Genomic DNA, 7,060 nt, shown 5'->3' on the forward strand with positions numbered 1-7,060 from the left:
GCGAGCAAATAAAACTTATATGAGTTGTTTTATAGATTTTGGATTCACTGTTGTCTGACATGGTCAACTTTTTTCCTCTTTTTTTTCCCGGACAACTATTTTTTCTCATTTTCTGTTTATTGCTTAACCAGATGTGATTTCGCAAGCTGTCTGGCATTTCCTCCAACTGTTAGCTTACTTTGCTTCACCCCTGTCACGAATCCTTTTCTTCGAATTGCACTTCTCATGGCTTTATCCTCTTCTCCAATGGTCACTTAAATTTCCTTGTAAGCTGTTAGCTTACTCAGTGACACATAGTTCTCTGCCCAGTGTCGAAAGGCATGAACTAAAACATTTGCCTTATCCAAATTTTCAAGATGCATGGAGTTGAGCACAAGGAGTGAAGCTGTCCAACAGGCCTGGAGCAAGCAGGTTTTTAGAGCACCTGAGACGCACTGAGATGGCGTTTTCGCGGAAGGAAAACGCAGCGTTTTCAAAACGCTCTCGAAAACACATACATTTGGAAACGATGCCGTTATGTGACCAATTATACTAAGATAGTGGAGGGAAGCAGTTGTTTTGTTTGCTCTCAATTTTGACAGCCCCGTTAAAGATTCTTCAAATTCTTTAATTCTCACTTGCTTTTGCAACTTTGTACTTTTGTGTTACTCGCAGCAACAACTCCACCTCATTGTTAGTCCATTTAAAAAACTCGGTGCTTTTCCTCGACCTTTTGCCGCAACGGTTCAAAGAGCCGGAAAGTAAATAAACGACAGACAGAAATGAGGCAGGTCGAATCTTCTTGCGTTTTACACATGCGCACTACTGGGACATAGGCGTGTTCATCCGTTTCAATGTGGACACACAACTCTGTAAAAATGACTGAAAACACTAGTGTGGATGTGGAGTGTTTTCAGATGGAAACGCAGTTTTCAAATCTATCCAGGCTAGTGTGGATGTAGCCTCAGGCTGCGATTGCGGCACTTCACCGGGATCAACGCTATCAACAGTAGCTCCCCACCTTTTCAAGGGACCAAGTGAGTATTGCAAAGGACCCACGGCTACACCACATATTTGGCGCACCAAAACATACAGTGAGGGTGTGCTGGGAACATCTAGCAGAGGCCCCGGTCCGCAAGATCTTCAACTCACACCTCCAGCAGAGCTTCAACAGCATTCCGAGGGAGACTGGGGACATTGAGTCCTGTTCAGCTCCTCCCTTGCAGAAGCCACAGCACTGAGCTGCAGCCGCAAGGTAGTTGGTGCCTGTCGTGGTGGTAACCCCCGAACCAAATGGTGGACACCAGAGGTGAGGGGAGCCACCAAGCTAAAGAAGGAGTCCTTCTGGGCTTGGTTAGCCTGTGGGACTCCGGCAGCTGATAGGTAGATAGATAGGCCAAGCGGCCGGTGGCAGAAGCAAAAACTCGGGTGTGGGAGGAGTTCGGAGAGGCCATGGAAAAAGACTTTCGGACTGCCTCGAAGAGATTCTGGCAAACGGTCAGGCAACTAAGGAGGGGAAAGCGGTGCTCTACCTGCACTGTGTGTAGTGCGGGTGGAGTGCTGTTGACTGAGAAAATTGTCAGGCGGTGGAAGGAATACTTCGAGGACCTCCTTAATCCCACTGACACGTCTTCTGAGGAGGAAGCAGAGTCTGGGTATGAGGGGAATGACCCGCCAATTTCCGGAGGCGAGGTCACTGAGGCAGTTAAACAACTCCTTGGTGGCAGAGCCCCTGGTGTTGATGAGGTCCGCCCCGAGTTCCTGAAGGTTCTGGACGTTGTAGGGCTGTCCTGGTTGACACGCCTCTACAATGTTGCGTGGAGATCAGGGGCGGTACCCCTGGACTGGCAGACCGGGGTGGTGGTCCCCATCTTTAAAAAAGGGGACCGGAGGGTGTGTTCCAACTACAGGGGAATCACACTCCTCAGCCTCCCTGGGAAAGTCTATGCCAGGGTGCTGGAGAGGAGAGTCCGTCCGTTAGTCGAACCTCGGATACAGGAGGAACAATGCGGTTTTCGTCCTGATCGTGGAACACTGGACCAGCTCTTTATCCCCCCAAGGATACTTGAGGGTGCATGGGAGTTTGCCCAACCAGTCTACATGTGCTTTGTGGACTTGGAGAAGGCATTCGTCCGTGTTCTTCAGGGGGGTCCTGTGGGGGGTGCTCTGGGAGTATGGGGTGTCTGGCCCATTGCTACGGTCCACATAGCTGGCAATAAGTCAGACTCGTTCCTGGTGGGTGATGGGCTCCGCCAGGGCTGCCCTTTGTCACTGATTCTGTTCATAATTTTTATGGTTCTCAGCCGGAAAAGGGTGGAGTGCCCACTCTGGGTCAGGGACAAGACCCTGCCCCAAGTGAAGGAGTTTAAGTATCTCGGGGTCTTGTTCACGAGAGATGGGAGAAGGGAGTGGGAGATCGACAGACGGATTGGTGCAGCGGCTGCAGTGATGCAGAAGCTCTCAATTTATCGGTCAATCCCCTATCCTCACCTATGGCCACGAGCTGTGGGTAGTGACCGAAGGAACAAGATTGCGAATACAAGTGGCAGAAATGGGCTTCCTCCAAAGGGTGGCTGGCCTCTCCCTTAGTGATAGGGTGAGAAGTCCGGCCATCCGGGAGGGGCTCATAGTAGAGCCGCTGCTCCTCCACATCAAAAGGAGCCAGCTGAGGTGGTTCGGGCATCTGACAAGGATGCCCCCCGGGCGCCTCCTGGGTGAGGTTTTCTGGACATGCCCCACCGGGAGGAGGCCCCGGGGCAGACCCAGGACACGCTGGAGAGATTATATGTCTCAGCTGGCCTGGGAACGCCTTGGTGTTCACCCGGATAAGCTGGAGGGGGTGGCTGGGGAGAGGGAGGTCTGGGCTTCTCTGCTTGGGCTGCTGCCCCCGCGACTCGGCCCCGGATAAGGAAGAAAATGGATGGATAAACAACATTATAGCACCTATTAAATAGTTACATCAGTTACATGTGACATTTATACATTGTTTTTTTTTATACAAACAGCATTAACAGCATGTTACAGGTTTTACTTGAGCATGAATGTGAACACTTATTGCAAAACCATATACAGCAAGACTGAGTCATCAGCTGAGCCCGTGTGTTAGAAAATAAAAACACTTCAAATATACTGAATACATTCCCGGTTTTTAAGCAGCTTGGGAAATCTGTAAAGACAGTTTCATAAAAACTGATGACTTCTACACTACAGTCAATTACCACAGCAGAAATAGATCCCACGAGACAAAACAAATGATAGTTTTCTCAGGCAGGCGTCAGTCTCGACTGTGGTTGACAAGTTTCCACTTCCTGTGTTATCAAATTCAGCTGAGTTTAAAGATGCAAGAACTTTTGAATCTTTGCAATGTTCACACACTCAAAAGATAGGTTAAACACTTCTGCTAAAGACTGTGGTTACAGGGCAGACAAAAAAACAACAACTTAAAAAAAAAAAAAACAAAGTATGTAATGCCGTTAAAAATTATGTTAAAATCAATCGACCTTAGTCCGTAACATTAATCTAGTGCATGCTAACTGATGTTGTAATAACAGAGCATTTTGTTTTATGTAGTTTACTTGCACTCAAGTTTCTGCAAAAATAAAAATAAAGGTAAAAGCACAGTTCAAAGTACAGTTTCTCTCCAAACAGCTGACACTACTCATCTCAAAATGCAACTGAAACCAGTAGCAGTCACAGTGAGATCAGGATGACAGTTCCACATGACATTTTCTGGTAACATCATTAGATCATTAGATCATTAGATAAAGCCCAAATACTACAAAACAAGTTTAGTCTGCCAAGTTGGCTCTTCCCTTTAGAGGTCATCACTGCCTCTATCACACCCACCCCCAGCATATTCCCCTTCGCTACATGAACATGAACCTTCTCTGTGGTCTTCCTCTGTTCCTCTTGCCTGAAAGATCAATTTTCAACATACTTTGTTAAATACATCCACTATCCCTCATCTGCCCAAACAATCTCAGCCTTGCCTCAGCTCGATCTGAACTGTCCCTCTAATATACATGTTTCTAATTCTCTCTGTTCTGGTCACTCTCAGTGAAAATCTTAGCATCTTCAGCTCAGCCTTCTGCCATTTTGCTTGTGCCACCATCTCCAAACCATGCGCCACAGTACATCTCACTACCATCTTGTACACTTTCACTTTTCATTCTATCTGTCTGTACCAAGTCACCCCTAACACCAGCCTTCACTCACTCGCCTTGTCTGCACTCTCTTCTTTACCTCTGTTTTGCACTGTGCAAGCCTATCTCTATTCATTCCATGTTCAACTTTCTGTCTCTCTCACCCTCATTCTATCTTGCATCTCCTGACTTTCATCCCTCTTCTGTTCAGTTTCAGGCTTTCATCCACCTACTATCTACTCTCAGTATAGATCACAGTGTTATCTGCAAACATCATAGTTTGTCAGCACGTCTAGAACCATCACAAACAAGAAGGGGTTCAGAGCAAATTCCACAATAAATGTATATGTATTTTACAGACCATCTACTAAAATAGCTTAAAAATGATCTCAGGATCGAGGTGGAGATATGGGAACAGCTTCATCTGTGGACAGTAAGCACCCCCAAAGACCAGGCTTCCTCGATCTCAGAGGTTTGTTTACTGTTCAAAGTAATATTGTTTACACAAATATATATACAAACTTTAGCAGAGGGCGTTGTTAATCAGTTTCAGATGCTTTGCTGTTAATAAAAAAAAAAACAGTGCACTAGACAATCAGTCACTACTAGAAGCATGAGGTAATACCTGGACTCTACAGAGGTTGCTCAGGAAGGCCAGCTCTTCCAGAAGATATGTCAGAAGGTTTGCTGTGTTTCAAGAGCATGGAGGAGATTCCGGGAGACAGGCAGTCGACGGGGCTGTAGAAGGTCCTTAAGCCATCAGCAGGACTGATATCTGCTGCTTTGTGGAAGAAGAAACAGGAGGAGCACTGCCAGAGCTATAAAATGACCTTCTGCAGGACACCAGTGTGAATGTCTCTAACCAAACAATCAGTAACCAGAGGGTCCGATGTCCCCGAACAGGCCGTGTGAACTCATGGTCAGACCCTGTACGCTGGAGCAGTGGGTCCTCCTCAATCAAGACAATGCCTTTATAGCAAGAGTATGCAGGCAGTTCCTGGAGGATGAAAGAATTAATTCCACTGACTTGCCCTCATGCTCTGCCCTGAATCCAACAGAACACCTCTGAGGTGCTATGTTTTGCTCCATCAGTGTACCAGGTTGCACCTCAGACTGACCAGAAGCTCAGTGATGCACTGTTTCAGATCTGGTAGGAAATCAACCAGGACACCATCCTTCATCTCATTAGGAGCATGCCCTGAAGTTGTCTGGCATACATACAATCACTTGGGGTCCAAGAGGTATCATAATTGGAAGTGAATAAAACCCGCAAATCAAAAGGAAATTTCACCACAACTCTGTTCCCCTTTGAAATGCAACAGTAAAAACGTACCAGTGTTGGAGACATTATGGAGGTCATCACTCCGAAGAACAAGGAGGCCTCCCAGAACAATGATGCACATTCCTGTCACATCTGGAACAATGCAAACAAAATAAAACGCAATATTAAGAGACAAAGACAATAAAAATACTACCTTGTTTGACATGACAGCTAACAGTAAGAAGTCACAGTTATTATTTATTATTAACAGCAATAAAGTTCAACACAGGAATTGTTTCAGAAGTCAGGCACCAATAGAATCAGTGATACTAATGATATTTTGAGTCAGGATTCAAACCTTAGTTTCAAATATGATACTTTATTTATCATACTTTACTTTATTTAGATACTTTATTTACAGTTTCAGCTGGAGTGCAGAGGAGTTATATGCATGGAGTTTACCTCTTGTAAACAGGATTCAAATGTATTGACTTTTCACTCAAAATGGCACAAACAATATGTTTCACAGCTCTCTCTGAGTATCTGTAAGGATAGCTAGTCTTTACTGTCAAGCCAGACTCAAAACATTGATCTAGGTGAGCATTCGAATTTGATTCAAGTTTGAAGTGGGCTACAGTGCACGCTCACACACAAGTGGCTACTTCTTTCAGCAGACTCAGCACAATTTGGTGCACTGTTCTTCATACTGGTGACATTCCATTGTTTCCTTTGTTGTTATTCACCTGCTTTCACTCTGACAATAACTAAGCTTTTATTTTCTCCATGTAGTAACCAACAGTAAAAGCTAGCAAATGCTAGCAAACAAAGCTAGTAAAAAGTATACATTCTTAATTTATTATTATTTAACCTTAATTTCTACCAAAAGTTACTTATGTAACTCAGAAAGCAGCACCGTGAACTGCTGGAATTCAATGTGCATAAGAGCAGTAATGTATCAGCTTTATTTAGTATAGGCAGGAACTTGTCTGACAAATTTACATACTTCCTTATTTTTCAAGCTGACTGAGTTACAAATCTGTTTCTCAGAAATCATACATGGCAGACAACCTCAGACATTATCATCACTGTTAAAGGAAATGCATGTTGTCCACGCTTTAGCATATCAGTAAAACTGCTTCTGAATTTTGGCTTCATTTCTGTCTGATAAATGACACAGCGTATAAACTCTATGTTGTTGTTCAGCTAAGGTTCAGTTTTTAGTAACTGCCAAAAAACAGACGACATTGCTATTTATATGTCCTGATACATAAAAACTTAGAAATGAAAGAGGTTGCACTTTTTTTTATTGTGACTGCACACATCACTGAAACTGTAAGGGACAGTGTGATTGCAGAATTAGAAAGCATGACAATTCTCTTTTAATAATGCCGCTAAAATCCCAGGCAGTATTAAATATGTGACCCTCCTTCATACTCGTACTTAAAAAGAATTACAGTCTAAAACTTGAAGCTGCTATCAGCTTCTAATTAATAGAAATGTGAGCATCAGTTTTTCTCACGCATTAGTTCCTTTCATGTACTGAAGCTGAAACCCAGCTGTGGCCTTTCTGTGTGTACTTTACACTAATCGTTGTGCCTGTGCGGCTTTCTTCAGGTATTCAGCTTCCTCCCCAGATGCACAGAATGGCATGTTAGATTAAAATGTTGTTCTAAATCAG

The sequence above is a fragment of the Neolamprologus brichardi genome, chromosome 2 (assembly GCF_056152115.1).
Source record: "Neolamprologus brichardi isolate AB-2024 chromosome 2, ASM5615211v1, whole genome shotgun sequence".
Classification (NCBI taxonomy): Eukaryota; Metazoa; Chordata; class Actinopteri; order Cichliformes; family Cichlidae; genus Neolamprologus; species Neolamprologus brichardi.